The following is a 26,917-nucleotide window of genomic DNA, read 5'->3' on the forward strand; positions in this document are numbered from 1 at the left end:
ATTCGTTGTCGCTGATATAATATTGCATGTTTTTGTAAATTATAGGAAGTTGTTATTGACATGATGTGTACTTAATCTTTTCAAACTTACAGGAGGTAGATAATGAAACTATATTTTTAGGATTGTAGCAACTACCTAGAAACAAACTAATTTCAAATTAATTAAAAGCAGAAAAACAGACTTTATAAAATTTAAATTGTAACATAGTTGATAATGCATTACGACAATAAAGTATTTTAATAATTTATTTGACAATAAAAAATTTTTTACACAATTAAAAAATTTGCATAACCCTTAAGACTCAAAAAAATTACTACCATATAATATTGTTGAATTATATATGTATGTTTGTGAATATTTTTATATACTTTTCCTTTTTGTATGTTTTGTACATTGTAGACAAGAGGAATCTCACTAATCGTGTATTATAAATGAAAGGTAAAGAAAGCCTACAAAATTACTTTAAAGAAGGTTAATCTTTTATTTTCTTATTTTAATCTTACAATGATAATTTGGAATTTTACACTGGCAATAACATATTTCCTTGACACGAATGATAAAATGTTAATTTGAAATATATTGAAAAATGGAAAATTCAGTATTATTAAGTAGATAAGCACCTTTTCTTAAATTTTCAAACACATCTATTTTTAATTTTTTATGAATTATTATATAATTCAATGATGCTAGTTATTGCGTTACAAAATCTTACATGTACCTTTTAGAAAATTTGTTTAGAAAACCTTATGCATTCTTTCTAAAAATAATCGAAAATAAACATGAAAAATGTTAAATAATAATATTGATTCTCATGCGAAGACTTATAAATATTTTTTAATATTCTCAATGACAAAGAACTGGACAACATATTTTAGATAAGCTCATTGTAGTATACAGTGTACAAGTCTGAATAAGAACTTTCTCTGAACGAACGTCTGTGGACGACTTTCTTTTTTTAAGGTTTAAAATTCAGATACAACTCCATGTTATTAACATGTAAAAGTGTTCTATTAATTTTACTGTTCAAAAATGCATGTACAAATTTTAAAACCTAAATTTGAATTTAAATGTTTCTTTACTTTGTGAATATGGTTTTGTTCATATTTGTAATGGTTAAATTTATTACAAATTTAAATAACAAGTATTTATAACAATGATATTTTAAAATTAAATTTCAACTTTTATTCTTATTTTGATAAAAGAACATTTCGACGAATCGCAAGTTAAACAAGTTAGAGTTCCAGAAAAATGACCGACTATAATAGTGTTAACGACAAAAATTTTCAATTTTTAATAATAATGTATTCGCATAATAATGCAAATATTATATGTACATTGAAACATATGTTTCAATGTACGTAAACAAAGAATTGGCAAATGATTCATGTTTAGTAATTTACATAGACCGCTTATACTTTATAATCACTCCAACAAACTGATTGCAAATTGAGTCTGATCCTGGTCACTTATCCGGAGAAGGTACGGTCATCTTTCCTGGAATCGACTTCTTTTCACCTCAGGTTAAAGCCGAAGTACGCATGTACCGTCTGACAAGGATAGTACACGGAATATAACAAGAGTGACCGAGAAAGAGCAATACCACCCGACGGTTCGCTACCGAGAACGATAACGCACGCGCACGCGACGAGTCATCGACTAATGAGATTTCGAATTTCGATACTTTTTTTTATACCTTCAAGACAGTTTTATCAATGACGATAAGATCGTCATGATCATTGTGTTATTACATTATACTTAGCCATTATTAGCGTAGGTAAGCATTTTATTATAAAGAGCTTTCGATTTTACAGTTTTGGTCACTTAAAATTTTGTTCAAAAATGGAAATACTAGTTAAATATTTTATAAAATTAAAGAATAAATATATCACACGTAATGATATGTCAATAAACGTGAAAGAACATTTACATAAATGTAATAACATTTTTGAATTAAAATTTTTTAATTTTAGGCTTAACAATTTCCTATCAATAGATATTAATGCAATGAAAATCTAGTTTTGGAAATTCCAACATACTCTTGACTGCATCTATGTTATAATACTTGATTTTAAAAGTAACAGTTACAAAAGATTATTTTCAGTAACATATACTATAATCGTATTAAGCAATTGATTAAAAATGAAATTAAATAAAACAATAAACCGAATATTTATAATATTTGATCTTTTACATATACTTTCTTAACACACTGCGATAGATACAATTTTTAGAGTTAAGTACAAATATCTATATAATTTCATACCTTGAAACCTTAATATAACCTCAGTTACATTATTCTGTTCATAGGGAAGATAAACTATACCAATCACGTAACAAACGTTTTAACCATTTTATGTTCTTTCCACATATTGGTTATTTACATTAATTATATTTAACATTACTATTATAAATAATTATTATCAATCATTTTACATCAAAGATACTACTAATAAATATATAATAATAAAGTACATAGAGAGTGTCACTACAATCGTAGCGCAACAGAGCTGGGGATGAATTCTCATGAAAAAATAAATTGAAATTTCAGAATTAACTTTTTGCGTGCAAAACTTCATTTTCGAAAAAAAAATAATTTTGAAAACTTTTAAGGCACACGTGTACTAGCTGTAAGCTTCGAGTTGAAAGATCTCTATCATTACTTGTGCATGTATTTATAAATATGAGCAATGTCATTTTTTACTTCCTGTTATTACTACCACTTGCTCACTATCGATCTGTATTAATAGTCTTTTATTTTGTATTTCATCAGAATAACTTCATAGAGAAGGATAAGACTATTACTTCCTAAAATTAATTTTATTAATGAAGCAACATTATGAAATGTCGATTATGTTGCTACATATACAGTTGTGCTTTTTGAAGTAAATTATTATGCAGTCTTTGTAGTGCATACATATATTTTTATATATATTTATATATATATATATATATATATTATATATATATACGATTCATTTAGTATTCTCTATATAAACAATTCGCAGCAGACACATTATAATTACATACTTCTAAACAAAAAACTGTCATGTAATTTGGTCAAAAAGAGACTAATAATACATATGGACAGTAAATACGTAGTAGCAATGACATCGCCCATGTTTATAAATATAAACATGAATAGAAAGAGGAGTCCATCAAGTCGATATTACAATTAGTATGCATGCATACGTATTGTACATACCTACTAATATTAATGTGACGTAAAAATATGAAAAATTTTATTTACAATGTATTCCACAACTAAATGTTATTCTTAGAAAGAAATTATTCATGTATTTTCAATTTGCAATGAATGGTTCATGTTTTTGTAAAATAAGTAATATGATATTTAAATCACCTCCTCTTGTAGTATACTACAACAAATGTAGAGGTAGTACAGTATCCAAATACTAATGTGAATAACTATATGTATACCTAACAGATTTTCAAAGTTCTTTTCATCGGAAATGAATTCTCACGTTCAAAAACATTATTCTATACTTTCAACTTATTTTCTCACGAGATATCAAGCCCTGACTAAATTAAAAATGTCTCAATAAATATTAACAATAGATTAACGAAATTTACCCGATGAAAATGAATGTAACTCAACCTTATTTGAATTACGTACATATTTTTAACTATACGTTATTTGAATCATTTTAGACGACTGTAATTCAAAATGTTACACGATAAAATTAATTTGTTCCATTAAATGTAGCAATAATGTTATTCTGTACTTATATATTGTAAAGTTATAGTTAAGTCAAATAATTTTTCTTCACGAAGCAAAAACAGTTTTTAAAATTAATGAAAAGCGCTTTCAAAAGGATCAATTCCAATAAATCAGTAAATGGGCCTTATTTATTAGAAGAAATACAGCGATTATTCATAAACCAAGAAAAATTACATTTTTCATTCCAAAAACATAGATAGTAATTACATATATAGATGAAAGATCAAATATGTTAAAAAATTGTGTAGAGTACTGTTACTCGTCCATTGAATTTCAACCAAAATGCAGTATTTGTGGTGATGTTGCGATAATTAAACACGGATTGTGTAAGAAACCTCTTCTACAATTTTTCGACGAATACCTTCACTACAAAGATTATATAGTGTAATTATTAGATTGTAAATGTTTGCACATTTGTAAAAAATTTAAATGTATATAAAACTACAAAATGCCCCAAATAAAATTTATACTGCGATACATTTATAGTTTTAAAGACTAATAACAGATCAGTATATAAATTCTATTTGCTGTAGTTAATTTGCGAAATTGTGAACTGCATCTGTTTCAACAAGTGTATTATTTTACATGCAGTTAACATTTACGCGAGTACTACGAGCAACCGGCAAAAGAAATGGGATTTTTGTATTATTTGTTGTTGTTACATTTTTTTTCATAATACACATATGAGAACAACAAATAATAGAACAATTTTATTCATTATTTCGTGTTGCTTGTAGAATAAAAAGTACAATTTTTCTTATTATAAGATTGATCTCTGTATTTCTTTTAATAAATATAAACGATTTATTTTTTTAAATATTGTTGAACATTTTTTGTTAACTCTAGCATTTATTCTAATACATTAAATCATGTATCATTTTGTTAAAAGAATTTATTATCTCTAATCATTTCTGAATTTTAATTCAGTAAGAATTTTGTAGGGAGATTTTATTCCCTTAATTTAAATTGACTCGGTTAAACAAAGATACGTATCTAATATTTTTGGCTATTGTTTAAATTCTGTAATTTTATTCAAATTGGAGCCGGACCCGTTTACCGCTCTTCCCTGGGACATAGTTACGCTGCGAACTTTCTGATGAGGAGAGTGAACGACATACATTGAGAGTGAGCGCAACAGTGACCACGGCTCGTATTACAGGCACTTTGTATAAGTATCTGTATATGTACAGTGACAAAACGCTATGTAATGTTACGTGTTCAAATATTTTTTGATCTAATTTCGTTTATAATTTATTATGTTGAAAAGAATCAAATAATTAATTCTACGTATTTATAAATTAAAATATATTCACAAAATTCGATAAACACATTTCAAGTAAGTAGATAAAGCAATAATTACACAAGTACCATCGTGTTCGAATATTAAAACGTGTAAGTGAATATCACTGTTGACAATTAGACAAATTATTATGCTATTTAAAAATCGTGCGTGTGCGTGTATATAATTTTTGTAATACGAGGCTTCTAATATTTTTAAATAAGAAAAGAATCCGTTCTCTATACCGTACCCCTTTCAATGTGCATGACTATCAAACCCCGTATAATGCAATTTGAAATTTAACATAAACACTTATCGAATTTAGAACTGAGTTGTATAACGTACGATAAAATGTACGTAATTTGAATGAAATCGAGTTTAGATTCATTTTTATCAGAAAAATCTCGCTAATCCACCGGTAATATTCTTAGAAAAATATAATAAATGGTACAAAAGCACACTTATTTCAGTTAAAGAGATATTGGTTTTTTCATTAATTTTTGTTGAAAATTACTTTAGACTTACACGAGACTGCTAAATCTGTTCATTGAGATGATGATGTAAACGCCTTCTGTTGTTTTCATGTATATGTTGCTCCTTCTCTATCTACTTCGCTCCAAATTCTCTTTATTTTCACGTATCAGCTGTCTCGTAACGAACGTTTTATTGTCATCAATTCACCTGTTCCATGTCCCTTGCTTTTAATGTAAGTGTTTCTGTTCAAATAAGGACAAGTCTAGAGAGCGATTACGATACGTCTTACAAAAACGACAGAATTGTGTAAGTATGCTTTTTCTTGGACGGGTTACGTATTCTTAAATATTGCCTTCCTGGTTCCTACGTGTGCCATTCTTAAAATGGCTTTCCAGATTTTTGTGCATGCGTTCACAAACAACAATTAAACGAAAATATGTAAACATTTTCAACCACTTTCGTGTTATCTTCGAATATTTATATATAATAATGAAATGATATTACATTAAAAAAATTGATATAAGAAAATGATATAATATTTTACAAAGAATTAAAAATAATAAATACATGTTTTAAAGACATAATGAGAAGTAAAATAAATTTTAAGTCATTGCCTTGCATTAGGCTTGCATTAAGTCAAATAAAACAAAGAATAAAACTGAATTATGTGTTCAAATAGTGGTTGATTAATGATAAATGATAAAAATAAAAGGTTTACTGCGTTAACGCTTTTAAGAAGGACATAATAAAATTAATAAGTACAATATAATTTGAAGAAATAAAAAAACGTGTACATATTTTCGTTTAGTGTAGGTCAATGGATAAACGATTGCTTGTTTCGTCAAACTCGGTCTATTTATTTGAACAATTTAGCAAGCATTTAATACACATTTTTATTCTACAAGTATACAAATTCCAATTTTCATTAGTAGATAACCGATCATATGTGCTTTAATTATCGATGTTGTCCTGTTCTGCTTACTCGCAGTATATTCAGTTAATTCTCCTCATCGAATAGTAAGTGCGCGGCTCGATTCATGCCAGAGATAAAGAAAGATCGATTTTTTAAATAAAAACACTACCCCTACGATTGAGTGTACACGATTAGATCCGATTAGGTGTCTTATGTCAACAGAAAGTATTTAACTGTGAAAAGTATCCGTCTTTAGGTCACCTAATGTCAATGTTTATTTTTATAGACAAGTAAAAAAATTACATCATAAAGTTACAAAATGTTAACGGAAAAACGTGTGTGACGAGTAGGGAAGACCGTATTAAAATTATATGCTTTAGTTCATAATCAATTTTCCGCTCCAATATTTATAAATATAATACGCTGCACACGCTATGCACCTAAACTCATTTTAAATTGTAAAATAGCATTACCAAGTTGAGTTTAATAAAATTTGCGAAGACCATTGAGACTGTCAAATTATAGAATTCATTAAATGTATATGATGTATGAAATACTCTTAATTTAAGGATTATATAGAAAAATGTTTAACTATTTTTCCGGTTTTATAATTACAAAATATCATTTCCCGTATAAATACAAATAGAATGTAATAAGACTTTTTAAACATCCTTAAACATCCTGAAAAATCACTTTTTAAATATCCCTAATACACCGAATAACAACTATTAGAGAATTAATTTACCTGAAACAAAGTACAATATAATTCCACTTAAACGAAAATACAATTGCTTTTTATATGGTGTATCGTTGCTCTTGTGAAACAAGTCTGAAAGATAAATTTTCTTATACCATTCAATTATTTTCTTTTCAAAGACCTTTTTGTGTGCCTCAAGTGTGATCTTGCACAGTGTTGCGCGTGTAGAATTACAGCCTAAAGGTAGAATTTCCTATATGTAAGTGTTCTTCCAAAAAGTATCAGTCGATCGTCACAAAATGTTAGAATAGTGGAGAATATAGGTTCAATATGTACAATTTTGGCTTTGGATATTTCATAGTTTTCGAGATATCGATAAATAACTTTCGGTAGTGTGCATTAAAATCTCTCTATACAGACGTTGCTAATGCGATGATTGTTTTCGATGTGGTAGTGATCGCCGCCGTCTGTCGAGTAATCGATGACGCAATAACGATATCGAACTCAGTACCTATAGGGAGTTCTATTTAAAATCGGCCCGTGTATTTGGGATATTAGGTGCATGGTACCGTTGGATGGTGTAAGCGGGTGAATATTGGGTGCATTGTTACAAGTGGGTGATGTGTATGTGTATATAGCTTAGAAAGTCATGATGCAAACTCTTACTAATAAAGAATGACAAATAATGATCAAGCGTAAAATAAAAACGAAGTAACGTGACTTGGATACGGCTGAACAAATTCCAAATAAAAAAAATATACAAGTTTTATAAAATTCAATTTTTCAATATTTAAGTAATTGAACGCTTCATTTGTTGACGATAAAATAAAAGTATTTTTACATTTAGTGTTAAATATAGATAAATAATTCATTTTTTAAGAAAATGTTTTCAAAGGATTAACTGCTGAAATGTTCAAATAAAGTATGTATGTATTGTTTTTACTTTTGAAAATGTTTATCTTTGTTTATTTTCCCGCCAATTATCATTGACAACTTAGATATACCTACGTTCAATTTTGTAAGTAACTGTATATAGACGATTCATTTTTTTTTAAATATTGTTGAACATTTTTGGTTAACTCTAGCATTTGTTAATATATATATATACTATATAACTACACACACACCGCAATAATTTTACCTACATAAATATATTTCCAGATTAGGAAGTTTGCGATAACCACGACCTCCGAGCTATTCATAAGCTTCCTAATCATGTATCATACATTCCATATGCGTTGCCCTATAGTACAGTCTTGTTCAAAATTATGTTAAGTACAGAATATGTAACCAAATATTTTCCGACGTAGAAATTAATACGCAATATAATTTGAAAATAAGTGAACCGATTTTGAATGGGTTCACCCTATAGATATTGAGATCGATATCGCCATTGCGTCATCGGTTATTCGACAGTCGACGGCGACCGCTACACAGTGAAAACAGTCGCATTAGTACTGTCTGTATAGGTGAGATTTCAATGTATAGTGTTGAAAGTTTTTTATTAGTATTTTGAAAATTATTAAATATCCGAAGCTACAATTATATATTTTTAGTCCACTCCTTCGCTCCATTGCTCTTCAAAAATTTCGTACCGATCGGGTAACCGATGCTTTTCGGAAGTATACACCTCTGTTCTCTTTATGCTGAATTCACACATGCATGCGTACATATATACCAGTATGTAGTTCGCCGTCACAACGCATTTCTACGAACAACGGACACTGTCGCTCGCGAGGCGGTACATTGAGGGGGACCTCGCTAGCTCAGAGTGTGACTGGACGCGTTTGTAACAAATTCTAACACGATCTGACCGAATTCGATGATCATTTCGCTTTTAAGCGTCAGTTTTTATTCAATATTCGGAAGACGAAAATCATTATGGCGTGGATTAATTCAAAAATTGAAACACTAATCAAATAGTATCACGATAGTCTCTAATGAGAAGGGCGCGAAAAATACGTGTTATAAAATACATAATAAAGAGATAAAAGTGTTTACGAAGATACCGTCCAGAATGAATTACGTTATTTCGCCAAATTGAGAGAAAAATGAAGTTAATTTTTTTATCAGCGGAGACAAAAGATTTGGGAGCTTCTATGGATGATATACAATGTACATATATGTATATACCAGTATACCGATACATTTAAAAAATTTACAATTTTTATACGATAAAAATCGGCGAAGCGACACAATGGATACTTCCAATTAGTACATGAACCAAGTATAGGTTTTATAATTATAGCGATAGAAAGGAAATATAAAAAAAATGGTTAAAGTCATATTTTCCTTGTCATGGTACACAACCATTTGTATAAAAATATTCCGTAAATTTATTTCGAATTTCATGTGCTACTGGTATCGACTTTCTTCCAATTTTTCGCAAAGTATTTCTCAGTAGAGAAATCGTACATTCGAAGTCGTTCCTCCAAGATTGTTCCTTTAATAATTCACCACTCGATTCGCTAGAATGGTCTATTCGAAAACAATCCAGGTGCGATATATGCACTTCTTGATGTAGTACTTTACATTAGAAGTTTGTGTAAATAAATATATGCTAAAACAATTATTTTTGCTTACTTGGGTTGTAGAACAATTGTTTCTCTTAGGGCAAGAAATCCCGAAGACATTGTATTAAAGGAAGGCATTGTAAACGATATTTTTTTGTTTCATTTGTTTCAAAAAATTTGAGTTTTTAAAAACTCCTCCGTGCGAAATTTTGTCTTGTCACGCTAAGTCGGCATATAGTGAAGAATATTTTGTATCTAACACCGCAAGTAAAACGATGCTAAATTAAGGAATGTGCTTTCAGAACATATATGTAGATATCTCTAGTACCACGTGTTGGCTATTTATGGTTCTTAAACACTGGAAAATTTCAGAATTTGTTATACAGATTTGCAACATCTTCGCACTTTTTCAGCATTTCAGATATTTACTACATAGAAGAGTGTTATGTTACTAGTTTGTAAATCATAGAATATACATACCTATAGAAGTAGTCTGTAAGAAAGAAAAAAATCAGAATGCTGACAAAACAATGAAACAATATTACGTAGAGAGTATCAATAAGGAATCATTTTGTCAACTGAAAAAAAAAATACCTAGATAAATACCATGTAAGAAGATCAACAAGCGGAATAAGTGTACAGAATAATGAAATCTCTCGAAGGAAAATACAGAAACGAACAAGTTCTGCGTTTGGAGAATATGTTGCGGAAAAATTAAGAAAATATAATAAACGCATGGATTTATAGGTCAACACCGTATAAGTAACATACTTTTCGACCTAGATTTAAATAACACTTTTTCCTACTGTTCATTAACAAATTTCATGACATCAATAAGAAATAACAGTTCTTACAGTAATATATCTACACCATCCCCAACGTGATAATAGCACAATCGCTACAAATAGACATATGCGTAAATGAAAACAGTAACACGATATTGGTGTGTATGTACATATCATAATTTTCTGGTATACTTAAAAAATATTATCTAAGGTTATTAGAGAATGGAAAATTATGGATTCGGTTATGAATTGACTGATTTATTAAAATGTATAGGAATCACTTGTTGCTGGAAGACCGAACGTTAGACCTAACAAAGACCCAACAGTCTTTCTTTAGTTGAAATTTCTTCTCGAAAATTTATATCATTTTTCGATATTTGTGATCCAATAATGCTAAGCAATTTCTCACAATCTTCGTACGATATTCTCGAACAGTTTTAAATCTACCCTCGTTTTTCAATAAAGTATTTATCAAACTAATTCAATCGTATATCCTTGTATCCTTATTGGTTTAAACATTCCACTCTGGCAACACCGACGCTCCCTTTTTTTCTCAATGCCGTTTATTTTTATTAAAAGATGTGCAGCTGACGTAAGCAGCGAATCTTGTCCAGACATTTTTTGAAATTTTAATATGTTGCTTCTATTTGTGAACGGTTTTTCCAACAACTCGCGAACAGATCGTGAACAGCTTTTCTTTGGTGTGGACCCAGCATTATGGTTGTGCGTGCGTTTGACGCTAATAGGAAATCCTATTTTAATGCTACGTTTTCATGTGAGTTTTACTCTCAACTATCGCTATCGAGAAAAGACACTCGGAAATTTGCGAGTTTACTCTCGTCTGGACACGTTAAAACCTGCTTTGTTGCTAGTCACTCACGCACAAAGATAAACAAAATCCTTATGTGGATAGAAATTTTAAATAACGAATAAAAAGTAAACGACTTTCAATGCGTTTTTTGATAAATAATAATTGTAATCTGAATTATACGATCAAATTATATTTTACCAAAAATAACTGTTGACCGAATAAACGATGCAAATATGTAGATATGTGGAATTTTTATTCGTTATTTATTATGCGAATAAAATTTTGATTATAAGGGGAGTACGTGATTCGGTAGAGCGCTTGTTAAATAGAACTGAATTTAAATAGTAGTGGCTGATATAGAATAAAATACACTATAGATTAATAAATTGCACTATTCTCATTATAGTATTTGATAGGATTACATGTAATAGGTTGCTCATTAAGTTCTGTCATTCGATAAAACTTATTGAACAACCTATTATTCTGTTCAACTGACAAATGTTTTATTTATTGTTTTCAGGCACAATTAATTGAAAGTTAAAGTTTTCCTTCTGTTCTTGTGAGACGCTTTTATTATTTTGTAATAAATATTTGTATAAATGATCGTTTCTGTAGCTTTTTGCGTTTAAACATAATTTATTTCTTTATTGTTTTTTTATGGCAAACAAAATTTTTGCAAGTTTTCCAGTAAGTATATATGTAGAAAATTGATATCAAATAAAAAAGAATTAAAGAAAAAAAGAAAAAAGAAAGAGAAAAGATTATACACATCCCTTTCCAGAGTTGAACCTGGGTCCTAATGCCTATGAACACTGATTCCTTGTTACTAGGCTAAACCATTACTTGTTAATTATTCTGAACAGAATTAAATTTAAGAAATGATGAATCTTTAATTGCAAATTTCTAAAAAATGATTGAATAGTGGCCCACATAATCATACACCTTCAGAAACAGGGAAGAAGAATGTATCATTCTTCAAAATTTGAACTAAATCGGTGACCTCAAGGCCATGCACTCTCTTTGTAAGTGGCAAACATATTCGTGATCGATTACTGTTTTGTGTGGATAAAGATGAGTATTGTTCCCTTAAATCACATTAATAGTTGAATGGAGTACGTATAAGAAAAGAACAATGGATTTAAAAAAAAAAATACTAATTATATTGGTAATTATACACAAGTATATAAAATGAATAAAAAGAGAAAAATAGTATGTGAATATAACAAATAGCAGAGATATAATTATAATAAATGTTTGAAACAATACAGCAACTAATTAAGTAAGATTAATCAGTTTTAGATGATGTAGAAAATCTGACTTGATGATGTTAACAAATACAGAAAATAAACATGAAGCTTTATCAGGTTTCTAAATCATCGTTGCAAGGAAAACAATATTCTTTTGCACGTAATGTTGTTTGCAAATTATTTCTGTATGTGCAAAATATTGTTTCATGCAAAATATAGAATGGCGTTTATGGGCATAAAAATATTCTCGAATTCATTTTGTACATTTACGACACTAAGATCATCGGCATATTAATTTTCAATCTTTACTTCAGTATCATTCACATCCGATAAATTATTGATAATTTTCACTAACTTTGCTTCGGTTAAACTTTTCGACAATTTGAATATCATTTATTTTTCAGATAATACACACAGCTGGTATGGTTGGGTCAAATATCATGCAAATGCAATAATAATGTAATTGACGCTCAGGATTAAATGTACAACCAATATTTTATCGTTGCACTAAACACTATGTCTAACGTTAAGAAAATATAAAATAACGGAGACTGTGATATTGTCTAGCAAACGAAGAATCAATAACTGAAACATTTTCGTGTCATCAATGACCCAACGATACTAACTAAGAGTTAAGAAAGACCCGAAAGAAAAAAATTTGGAGCTATTAAATTAGACGAGCTGGGAAACAATTTATATAAAATACGTGTACAATAGAATATAGCATCTTCTCATAATAACCACTAGTATAAAGCATCTTATAGTATAGCAATGAAATTGGTTTTACACGATACTTTATCATATATAAAAGCAAAAATGTTTAATTCCATTTTTTATACGACTTTTAGATGAGAAATTCTGAATGGTTTGTAGTTATAGTTTATACTGCTCGATTGTTATTGCATTTTGAGCTAGATCCCGCATAAAAAGCACGCATTTAAATCCTAAACTTATTTTCGAGTAATGTTGATCTTTAGTGACGTTAAGATACCTTGAATAATCTTGAACTTCAGAGTCATGGATAGCTACTGATAAAGAAAATGGGATTATTCCGTATCGATTATTGTTTGCGCTTGATATCAGGGATTTTGATAAAATTAAAATAAAATCCACGTGTAAATCGGGGGGAGGGGGTGGATTTGTTATTATGTTTTTGCTTTCGAATTTATTTAAAACATAACGGAACGTCGATGTTTACGATGCTCATCCATTTTCACGAGAATGGGCCGTACAAATTGGTTAACCGTACGAAGCTAATCTTTTATTTATTGAATAAATTTTAAATGAATATTGTGTCGTTAACATTTAATTTACTCGATTAAGTATTATAATGATACGATAAAATATATAACAATTGTAATTTTCATAGTCACTTCAGTCACTCATTGGTATTAGTTAAATTACCATCGACCGCGATAGGTAAACCGAAATTCGAGGTTCGCTAAGATTAACTTCCAGGTAGTATGGGAATAATTTTGTAAGATAATGCAAGGTAATATTGTAATTGTTCCCTTTTAATCCTTAACTTAGTTTATTACAGTCAATCGGACGGTCTTTGGAGCGCCTACAATTAAGTTGTAAACATAAGCGAAACACGTGTCGCAAGATAGCACCTTGGATAACGGTATCCGAATATTATATATACCTGTACCAGGTCCCAGGGCTTTTACATTTCATTGATTCGATTCTCTATGACCCGATTTTTTCTTCTTACGAATTTTCCTGGGAATCGACATTCATACTCTACCCTGATCAACAAAACAGAAAACTGGCACAGCGTAAAAGTGAGAGTCGTTCCTGCTGTGATTGATAATCGAACAAGTGGCTTTGAGTGGCCAGTTAATTTCGATCCGACTATAGACAAGAAATGTTCCTAAATTATAAGAAATGAAGATTCTGAATAGAAATAAAAAAAAGAAAAACATAAAGGCGTAAGCACATTTATGAATATTCGATCAAAGAAATGTCAATAACGAAATTGAGAAAAAATAATCAACTGAAAATCTTAAAAAGAGTATCAAAACATGTGATCGAAAATGACGAAGAGAGAAAGGGGGACTAAACGATTGTGTTTTAGATATAGCGAGATTAATGAAAAGCTTTAACAATGGCTGATTGATATCCCTCCACCTAACATTAGAAACGTTGCACCACCTTTTTAAGAGAATATTGGCTCAGATGAGTTTCGACGACAGAACATTTTAAAAACCAAGGTTTGCTGGAACGTATAAAATAAGTGAAAGCACTTCGTACACAAGGTGCAACAGAGCGTATGCGGAAATAATAAACCATATGTTCTAACTGGGCGCACTCTATATACGAAATCTAAACTATTAACACTCCAAAAAATAAAGATAGAGATATTATTAAAAAATATATTTTACTTTGTAACCATTCTTTATGACTCTTTCTTCCGCGAAGAAGAACTATAGTATACATATACGCTACACTAAGAACTACGCGGAACTGTTATCGAAGGAGATAATTGTTTTGTGAAATTAAATCAAACGTATAATGAATGGCAACTATGTAAATGTTTCCACATTTTTCTTACAATAAATAGCCAATTATTACTATGTTGGAAATATCAGAAGTTAACAAAGAATATTTAGAACTTATAAGTAGATTTTATAAGAGGTCCTTTTTATGAAGTCTGTTTATTCCTCTGCTTTAAAAATTATACGACTTTGCAGATTCTTTTTAGAGAAAACTATTTGAATGCAAAATTATATATATATATATATTTTTTTTTTTCAGGAACCAGAGGAACCTGTCGAGTATAAATGATCGATTTTGCAGAAATGATATAATATCTTTCGTACAATGTGCTATCTTTTTGTTCCCGACTGTATTTGCTTATCAATAATCGCATGTCACTGTTCAAAGTTTAATTCCAGATTGTAAGATGTTTATAATATAATAAGATTTATATATACTAAGAAAAAATCTAGTGACGAAAGGAAGAAAAAAGTTGAACATTGTTCCAATCATGGTACGGATACACCTACAAACGTTACGCTTACTGCCAAAACTATTTAATTAATCTACACCTAAAACTATGTATTATTAGATTCATTATTTCAAGTTCTATCACGGTACGAGAGCCAATTCTAAAGTGAACGTTACGTTCGACGACATATCTTTGTCAATTTCATTTACATTGCACAACTATGGGCACGCATTTGTCACAACGGAGTTCGTTTGCATCGATAGTTAGCAACTTACGTGAGCAAGGGTGTTCACATATTTTATTGTACAAGCTGCAGCCGATCAATACGATGCACGGTCGTGTCTATTATTAATCATTACTGATAATTAATATTTGTCAAAGAGACCGTCCGATAGTCCGTATCGCAATGAATATTCCGTTCATTAGCGGGTTCAGGATTAGTTGCGGATCGGAGATTAATGCGTTTAGTCCGCAGCGAAGGCAAAGTGCTGTCCGTAAACTGTTCCTTTTTTCTGTCTTTTTCTATATTAATTGCTGGGTCTCAGGCCATGAATATTCTGAAACTCATGCGCTTGTATAACTTCTATTTGTCTTCACGCGAGCGATAAATATGTGATGCAAACGTTCTCACGCGTAAATTTCATTAATCTGGGTCAATAGATTTATATGTATCGACCATCGGTCGATTTTTATCGTTTCGATGTGTGCAGGTATATTAGAATTATAGGAAATCTCAGTTTTCATGATTTTTCGATGCAATAATCTTTGGATAACTAAAACGAAGCCGGTATACTAGTATATTATAATTATAGGAAATCTGAGTTTTGATGATTTTTGAATGCAATAATCTTCGGATAACTGAAACGAAACTGGGTCTTGAATGTTATAGTTATTCGAAGAAGGTCGAGTTTTCGTTACAGATACTGATATATTCTATCCGAGGCTACGGTCAAGCTACGATACATCTCATCCATTAATGAACATTAAAGGTTTTCTATTTTTTAGTATGCCTTCGCGCGTTTATCAATGAATCGGAATCAAGTTTAATTTGAAAAGTTTTCCATTACGAATGATTGAAACAATTTGATTAAAGACTCGTTTTGTCTTATTTTCATTAAGAAAACCTCACCAGTCCATTGTTAAATTGCTAATAGATACAATGACAAATATACAAATTTTAATTTTCTTTAATAAATGAAATTTAATTTCTTCTGTGTGTATCTTACATCGATATTGCCTAGGACGCTAGAGAAACATAAATAAACAGTGGTGAGAATAATTTCGTTGTAGCCATTTAGGTAAAAATTGTACGAGTTGTCTAGAGATAATAATGATTAAAATATTTACAATATTTATTTGGAAAGTGTACAGTAAGTTTTTATACACTAAACTGAATGTTAAAGTCTGTTTGGTTTAATTATACAATTTCTATCGATATTATTAAATGAAATCGTTTCATTTTTATTAAAATCACACGAACATTGTTTATTCGTGTGTGAACAGGAATAGAACTTTTCTAATTATTTAACGACATTAATTTTTAGGTTACTAACTTATTTACTGTTCTTTTGCATTCTATTCGTAGTACCCGTGAAAATTTCACAAATTCGAACTTCTTGGAAAAGCCAGTCCGTTGCAAGAATTTTAGAATTGTTACAGTTATTAGTATATATATATATATAAATAATATTCAATGTATATTTAAAGTATTTATCAAAGCATTATCGCCATCTGCATAAATTAAATATTGATATATTTATTCGAGAACTTCATATGTATCACCTATGGTAACAAACATTTTTGTAAACAAAACTCTGTACCTGAAAAGGTGAATGATCTGACACAAATAAAATACATAATACAATCATAGTTAATTGCATCGTTATCTTGAGAATATCGTAAGCCACGATTTTTCAAACGATATAAGCATTTTTAAACAATTTTTCAAATTATACTTAATGTAAGTAAAAGGGTGTTCATAAAATAATATAAATTATTCTTAATACGAAAAAGGAGATTTAAACATCGTATCATTTACAAAATAATTGATGTTATCGATATTTATGTTTAAAATCTTCGAAATGGATCTAAAACAATATGATGTAAAATATAACCGAAAACGAACCAAGAACGTATTAAAGTTTACAAATTCAGCAATACAAAGTTACAAAAAGCGTAATTTGTAATACGTATAAAAAACAAGACTTTGTAAAAATGTTCATTGTGCAAATTTTAAAAGGAATAAATTTTCTTTGGTTACATAAAAGACATAAATGTGAATTTCCTACAGACAATTATTTTAGTATATTAATACATTCTCATATTTATCTATTCGTTAGTACGTTTTTGATTTCGCATTGGCATGCATATGCATATAATCAAAACATACGTTTGCTGAGAATTCATGAATGTTAAATTAAATGAAACTCTTAAACTCAAAAGAACAAGGAAAGAATAATATAATTAATATTATAATATTCTCCACATTTTATTCTGTCCGTGAAGTAATACTATAGTTAACCGGTTCGTGTAACCTTAAATACGTGTTAACTTGGATAATTCGTTACCAATGAAATAATTTAAACGTAATTGTTTAGGGAGGAGGGGGGGGGGGGGATGGATTTCAGTGTATTCACCCTTGTAAAGGTACGAAAGTCTTGATTTGCGAACCGTTTCGTTATGTAGAACATTTCATTCGTAATTCCAGGAGTTTGCCGTTGCCAAGTTGGCAACTAAGAGCCGATCAATAAACTCAGATTATTCTGGCTGGCTTCGTTCCCTGCGTATATGCACAGGCCTCCAGTAAAGTTCGCATACATACATACTTTAGGAATTCATGCAACGCCAGCGGTTTTGCATTCTTCATGAACCTAAGTGATGCACTTACCGGTTTTTACAAATTGCTGTTTTCCTCGACACCGTAGACTTGTCAGAAGTGACGCATGGGCTCCGACACTACCTGTAACAAGAAATAGGGGAGGATCGTATAAGTGTTACTTTCGTTTTTACACAAACTTTTAATCGCGTTATAACATAGCACAGCGAGTAATGAGAACATTCGAACGAGAAAAGTAGGTTCGAACTTTTTGAACAATTTATTATTTAAATTACCTTTTAAATTATTTACTACGTAAACTAAATTTGTTCCAAATATTTTCAAGTAATAAAATATCCAGGTTTCTCACCAAGAATATACATTCCAATTTTATTGGGTATAGAAGTAAACTTATATGTAAGTAGCTGATCCTCTTCGAGAGGAAGAGATTGTGTATAAAAATTAAAATTAAGAAGAAAATGCAACTGAGAAATATCATGGATATAAAACATGAATACAAAATTTAAACTGTGCGTACGAACAGGTAGTATTTAATTAGCGAGTAAGGATAATTTACATATAATACATACATCGACAACTATACGGAGTTCGTGTAAAAATTCAAGTAAAATAATCTAGTGGGTTTTGACAAATTAGGAGACAATTTTATATCTAGTCTAAAAATTGAAATGCGATATACATAGGTTAGAATATAGTTGATCGAAATAAAACACTGGTTTTCAAACTCTTTGGAAGGTGTTCTCCTAAAAAGAAAGAGAAATTTCTGTGACTGAAATAAGCGGTAAATTGAAAACGATTCAAGAAAAACAGATGTTTAATCGTATTGGTCATCCACATTTTTCTACGTAACAAATTTTCTTTCGCATTCCCTTTAAATTACGACACACGTCTCTGCATCTAAGAGGCGCGCCATCAACTTTGATAAACACCGTATTCTAGGAAGAAATGAGATCTGTGAAGAATTGTTATTATTAAAACATATAAATAGTATATTAAAATAAACCAATTGATAAAATGTCAAGGTTCAAGTTGCAAAAATAATTCCAGTATTTTTATGCAATTTGTACAAATATAATTCCTAGAAAACTCTCGGAACAACTAATAACGGTGCAATGAACAGACGATTCTATTATAGATTCAATGCATTAATGTGGTAATTTCAAGTATATTATCGGATTTTTATAGGAAAATTTGAAAACAGCAAGATTATCGTTATACGAAGGGTTCAATAATTTCGTGTACCTTTGTGTGTTAATCCTGTAATCCTCTTGTATTTCAATATAGATTATTTCTGAAATTAATTTTCTATACCACAATAGTTTTTTTGTATGTCTAAGTAAATCGTTCTTGTTTCCAATGAGGAACCATACCATTTTGTTATAACGCATTGTTATATTTCTAAGAAATCAAGTTGGTTTGTTCTCATTTTTCGGCTTATTTTTGATAAGTTCTTCTGCAGAATGTGTAGCCAGCAGCTTGGATTCTTGTCAGTTCAGGGCCAAATAGCTCAGTTCACGCTATTCCTTCTCATTCTCAGTACACATCTCAGTTTCAAGTGACACGGTGTTGATAGCGGGCGACATACATATGTAAATGGGCAGAATGATTGTACAATGATGCTCGCATAATTGAAATTATTTTATTCCGGATAACCGAACTGAAAAATAACACTTGTCTGGTCGTTGTGAAAATAAAACTTGAAAGCGACACCACACGTAAATACATACATATGTATGTATCTCGATGTGACAGCCTTTCTATACCACAAACCTTTATATTTCTCAATTTATCTTCATAAGAGTATTATCAATGGCTCGATGAGACATTCTCGATGTAAATGAAACCAAACGCAGCTATATTCGGATTATTTTCATTAATACTGTGTACGAATCATTTCCGAAAAATGTTCAATTCCACGTAATTAAAACGAGTCCGAATAAAGTCATATTTGAATCCATTTTTGGCGGGACCACTTCACCAGTTCATAGATAATAAAATAAGGAGAAATCAGGCTTTTTCCGTTTGTAATATTTCGATCGTTTCATAGCATTTTACCCATTGTTAGCTCAAACTAAAGAAACTACTATAAAAGGAAGGAAAATTATAGGTGAATTTCGGAAAAGTGGAAAATCATTTTAAAAACTTGGTAAAATAATGAATGGAATTTATGCGAGTGTCCAATATATGGTTAATAATGTATAAAAATACAGGAATATTTGAAAATATGAATCGTTTCAATAGGCTGAATGAATTAACTAAAAGAGATGGAAGATTTATTACAAGGAAAATAAAAGAAAATCCATTTGAAAGTACAACTAAAATCACGCCACAGTGCTAATCGATAGATGAAAATTTAAGATTATATTTTTACATAGTAATGAAACTTTGATCATTAATATTTCAAAAGTTGTTGACTTTTATTACACGTATTTATAAAAAAATTAGTAAATCTACTAGTGTGTTAAGTTTCAACAAAATCAGTAACCCCAAGGTCTTACCCTTTTCTTGTGAGACTTAGCCACGTTCGAACTGTCCGACGAAGAGAGTGAACGAAATCCAATAAGAGTGAGCTTCAAATTAATGCCACACTCGTATCGATATGGTAAACTAACGTAAACTACCACTTTTATATTTTTCATTGTGCTTTATGAAGTATTACCAATGGTTTGGTGAGATATTCGATGTAATGAAACCGAACACAGCTGTATTGACTATTTTCATTAATACTATGTACGAATTATCTCCGAAAAACTTTCCCTTCCACACACGTAAAACGAGTCCGAATAAAGTCATATTTGAACCTATTTTTGGTAGGACCACTTCATCGGTTCATAGACAAATAAAACAAGGAGAAACCTTTTCCGTTCGTATTTCGGTGGTTCATATCATCTCATCCATTGTTAGCATGCTCTGTTAAATATTTATAGTTTTCTATCGTATTTGCTGAAAGCAAAGAAACCAATGTAAAAGAAAGGAAACTTATAATTGAATTTCGAAAAAGTGTATACGAATCAGCTTTGAAAAACTTTTAATCGTATACGATTAATACGGACTGTCATAGCGATAAACGCGTGGCAGTGTTTCGAAGTTTAGCAACTGGGCATATGTGATACTTGGAACGTTTGTTATTTTTTTTACTCGTTGTGTATCTTAGCTCGAGGTGGAAAAGGTTGATTCTTAGGATGTAAACGTGAAAAATCCTGACGGATAATACTGCATTGCGATGATTTTTGGAGGTTTGCCTAGATGTACGGTCCACTGTCTTCCTCGCGCAAAAGATCAGCAAGAAAGACAGTCGACCAAACTCACGTGTGAACCTCTGTGATAATACCTTGTTGCGTGTATAGGCAGTCTTACGGTTGCTTTGCTCGCGGCTTTAGTCGGCTGCTTTTCTTGCAAGTTTTTTTCATAAGCGAGATAAACCTGGGGATAAATCTTTCGTAAACATCAAACGTGTATAGCTCGTTATAGACGATGTTTAACCGTTTGAGTGTCACGCGGCAGGATCGCGCTTCTATTGTTCAGTTCCTAAAAATGCCAACCAGTAAGTCTATAGAGTCAAACTGACTGCACGCTCGGATTTTGTCTAGATGTTTCTCATGGTGAACAAAAGAAAGCGCGATCGGGCTGCTTAGCATTTTTCGATTGGATTTTTCCAAAGGTCCATGACACTCGAACGATTACGAGGGGTGTTACAGTCTAGACTGTTACTTCTTCGGTTCCTTTTATGATTTTTCTTTTCAATGGTAGGTAGACTATTTTGTAGTGAAATTTTCCAGATAAGTTTATCCATCTCGTATGTACATACAGTATTTTTTTCATCCAGGAATATTAAAAATTATTGAGCGAACTGAGCCATTTGTTCCTCAGAACGCAAGAACCCCACTGGATGTACATAAATACAAGTGTCACATCGATCTTATAGTCTAATTCATTTTGCAATAATGGTGGGGATAATTGTAAAAAAAGATGTAAAATCGATTGGACAGTTGCATAGAAGATATTCTTGGATAACTCGTGTTTTATATTGGATTACAGTGTTATAGTAATATGTAAATATATATTTCTCTCTGTTATCGTTAGAAACTAATTTTTCAGCTTTAGTAATCGAAACGTACACTTGAAATAAGTAGAGGAATGTGAAATATATAACCGAGTATCTAATTTATTTTTTTTACTAGTTGCTCAGTTGCTAACAAAAATTTTTAACACAGATAGAATAATTATGTTAATTTCAATTTCATTTAATTTTTTTTCATAGCATTTTAAATAAAAAAAAAAGCTATTACGCTCACACTGTTTTCGATATTCCACGATCAACGATTTTACATAATTTTCTCGCATTCTACTATTCGTGTTGTCTGTTTAACAGAAACAGTCTTATAATTTTTATCGCGGATAATAAAACCTATTTTTATATAAATCTGAATTTTCTAAAAATATTATTTACGACACTGTGTTGAAGAACGTCCCGGGAAATACACAATAACATACTACGCAAAAGATGAATTTTCTTCTTATAACACAGATTTACATGGTTTCGTATAGTCTCTTGTAATATTATCGCGGAGTGTAGTACTGTTTCATAAATATTTTACTCAGAAGAGAAAACGAGTCAGAATCTAATATTTTTTTACTTTGTTTTCACAAATAATTTCAGCAATTCACCGCTTAAATAAAAATACAACGTTATTCCTCTTCTCTATAGAATTTCTAGATATGTACTTCGGAGAAGTGACTCCACAGATGAGAAAAAATTAAAACTTACGAGCTGTGTCCTAAGCAGCGCAAAATCAGGCATCACGATTCTCCGTAGTTCAATTTTCATTCGGTTTTAAACGTTATTGCTGTCGATATGCTATTTGCATCAAAATATGGTCATTTTTTTTAGATTATTCCCTGTAAATTGTGCAATCTACGGAAGTTGAAAGTTACGAACTGCGACTCTTGGATTACTTTTTAGAATTAGCATCTACGTTACCAAACAGGAAAATAGAAAGAGAACAAATCGAATTTCGCAGAGACAAACTAATGTTACTGTTTACAATGTTTCGCGTTAACCAGCTCGAATAACAGATTGTCTATATATAATATTTTAGTACAGTCTATTATTCGATATCTTGTGGTGTATGGGCTCGTATATTAACGTTTCTTCAATGTTTCCGATGTTTGAATTGCACAATTTTATAAGCAAGGATTCAAAAAATAATGTAATATTTTTATTTCAACAATGCACTGTCAGGAACAATCGATAGAAAAATAAGCTCAAAATTGAAATCGAAAATGTATTTCTGAGATTTATTTTGTTCTCTTTTTTAAGAATAGTTAACGTACGATTTTCCTATTAATATTGATAGACTTTGTTTTACTATGATTTCCAGCTTTGTGAATTATTTATAATATGCGAGCAATACATGGAAGGTAATAGCGATTCAATATTATGACAAATTTATGTAATAGTACTTACTTAGGGGATTATTGAAAAATTTATATACATATCACTTTGAGCGACATAAAAAATGATGGATATACATGAATATACGTGAATGCAAGTAAATCCACCCACGTCATTTTCACTTTACCGAAAGTCAACGTGACCTTGAAATTTGAAAGGATTATCGTGAAATTTAACATCGCCTTAAATAAAAAATTAAGAACATTAACTAACTTCATAGGGAACTATAAACCAAAACGTGAAAACAAATTGCTGCTATACAATCTAAAACAATCACGAGACTAAGTAGATGTACGGGTGTGCCAGTTTTTTTCCGCAAAATTCTGACAACATATTCTGCAAGCACAATTAAGAAAAGTATATTATACGAACATAGGCTCTTAAATGATTCATTAACATGTTATAACAAAATTACAAAACAATAACGAACTGGTGTAATGTTTATTTACTTGCTGAAATCGTCGTTAAATTCTGAAATTGATAATATAATATAATAATAAATATAATATAATACAATCATAAATATAATATAATAATACTTGAAATTGATAATATTTAGTACACGGCTATCGTAACGAGACGCTGCAAACTTGTAAAAACAAAAATTGAAGAACAAAGTAACACGCGCGAAGAGATTAATTACGCATTTGTCGAATTCAACGATTAAACAAAATAAAGAAGAAAGTGAAAATTCGATGATAGATTCTATTTGTTCCAGATGCATTCAAGATACTGAAATGGAATTATGAATCCTTTAAAAAAACAATTCATTGTTAAGTTGTATTTTGTTTATAATTTTGCTTGTAGGATATGCTTATAAAAACACAAATAGCTTTTGTTTAATTTAGTTTTGTTAGATTATGTAAACATTGACAGTATTTATGTAATTACAAATAGATACGGACAATGTTTTTATACGCTATGTCAAATACCGTCGGAACACCAATACATTATCATTATATATTTTTTACTAAAACTTTGCAATAAATCATTTAAGACTCCACGTTCGTCTAGTACTTTCTTTTAATTTTGCTTATAAAATATGTTGATAAAGTTATGCGGAAAAAATTGGGACACCCTGTATATGTGATTATTTCGAATAGAAAACGGTTCAATCCGTGACCGATATCGAAATTCCAATCATTTTTTGAACAATTAATTAAAATAGCCAAAAAATTATGGAAAATTTAATAAATTTCTTGTTGGACGAAATAACTTAATGTTAGTTCACAAAACGCATCGTAATATAAAAGTGTGGCTATGCTACCAGATATTAATCACGTATAATTAATATGTAAAACAATAGTAAAATCGTGTGTTACTTTATATCGAATAAGTATTTTTTCAAAGAACTTTCTTTTGGACATTGTCCTCCAAAAACTTGTAATAGTAAGTAATGATTGAATACGAATAAAATAAATTTGAAAAATATAGACTGATATAATTTCAACTGTTGTACAACGCATGATGTGTATATGCACATACAGTAACCCCTCGATCATAGCCACATTTTCCCCCTATAAATGCTTTCAAATCATCCCCACCACTGTTTACGTTCTTCAGCTCGAGCTACTGCCGACACGCGCGGTCGGCAGCTGTGCATGTATTGTAAAAACCGGCTGGTCGAACTTTTAAGCCGTATCGCGCGCGTATCGGTGAGACAGCCACTAACGCAAAATAAAAATTTCTACATTCACCGAAGAAAATGTCCATATACTGCAATGCGTTTAATTTAAACAGTAATAATTTTGACGATAAACGATAATAATATTAGGAAATTAACTTTGCTTTCAGATAATATGAATTTTATTAAGGTACAAATCAAGGTTAAAGAATGGAAAGTAATATTATTTAATGTACAGAGAAATTGAACGGAAGTAAGTATTCATATATTATGTTTTCTTATTAAATTAATGATATTTATAATAATTAATATTTTTTCGAGTATCCCTAACTATCAATAATTGCTTGTATTCGCTCGCCTGGCATAGGATCGATTAAATTATTTCTTATACCTTTTTCCATATTTTGCCGTTCTTTTACTAACGCGGTTTTTAAATAATTTTTTCTTGAAATTTGATATTTTTACAAGTGACAAACGAACGAATAGGAGTTTTTGATGCATAAGGTGTACTAGATAAAAGCCATTCTCTAATTAAATGGGAAACCTAATTTCCGAGTATTCTCTTCTAAATTTGATTTTAAAATATCTAAATATTTATATAGTAGTACACTTTCGTGAATGGCATGCAAATTTTCGAATCCATTTACGGCAGTCTCATATGATAAAGTCGTCCCTATTATGTTCAATTGTAGATCTAATATTTTTGTGCTTTAATAATTCTCTTTCTTTTCTGTATACTAATTTTGCTCCATCTCAACTCTGAATATTAAATTTTAAATTAAATTTTAATCTCATTTATTTACTCTTATCCGAGAAAATTACTTGTCTGGACAAATCTAATGATTCATTTGTGAGTGAGTTTTTGCAAAATTAAGTCACTTTTCTCTATTCAATTTATCGACCTTGGATTTCATCCTTGTTACTTGTGCCAAATATTTTACCTCTTTAAATTCTCATCTCCAATTCAGCTGTGATTTTAGTTGTGTTTTCAAATGGATTTTCTTTTATTTTCCTTGTAATAAAACTTCCATCTCTTTTAGTTAATTTATTCAGCCTATTATCGAAACGATCCATATTTTCAAATATTCCTGTATTTTTATATATTATTAACCATATATTGGATATTCGCATAACGTCCATTCATTATTTTACCAAGTTTTTGAAACGATTTTCCACTTTTACGAAATTCACCAACAATTTTCCTTTCTTTTATAGTAGTTTCTTTATTTTGAACTAACAATGGGTAAAATGTTATGAAACGATCGAAATATTACAAATGGAGAAAGCCTGGTTTCTCCTTATTTTATTATCTATGGACAGGTGAAGTGGTGTTACTAAAAAGAGGTTCAAATATGACTTTATTCGAACTCGTTTTACGTGTGTGGAAGGGAAAGTTTTTTGGAGATAATTCGTACATAGTATTAATGAAAATAGTCAATACAGTTGTGTTTGGTTTCATTTACATCGAATATCTCACCAAACCATTGATAATACTTCATAAAGCACAATGAAAAATATAAAAGTGGTAGTTTACGTTAGTTTACCATATCGATACGAGTGTGGCATTAATTTGAAACTCACTCTTATTGTATCTCGT

At 30.1% G+C, this 26,917-nt stretch overlaps 1 protein-coding gene across 4 annotated transcripts in view; it reads right to left on the reverse strand.

The window, feature by feature from the left end:
* Positions 1–26,917, reverse strand: part of Ipk1 (Inositol phosphate kinase 1) — a 375,197-nt gene that overhangs the window by 179,865 nt on the left and 168,415 nt on the right. For 2 of the 4 annotated variants that reach the window (XM_076315766.1, XM_076315764.1), the window contains one exon: positions 18,293–18,364. The exons of the other annotated variants lie outside the window; for them this stretch is intronic. The gene's annotated coding sequence lies outside the window, so the exon portion shown is untranslated. The remainder of the gene's footprint in view (positions 1–18,292; positions 18,365–26,917) is intronic. 4 annotated transcript variants of the gene reach the window in all.

Source organism: Ptiloglossa arizonensis, chromosome 7 (assembly GCF_051014685.1).
Source record: "Ptiloglossa arizonensis isolate GNS036 chromosome 7, iyPtiAriz1_principal, whole genome shotgun sequence".
In the NCBI taxonomy this organism is placed as follows: Eukaryota; Metazoa; Arthropoda; class Insecta; order Hymenoptera; family Colletidae; genus Ptiloglossa; species Ptiloglossa arizonensis.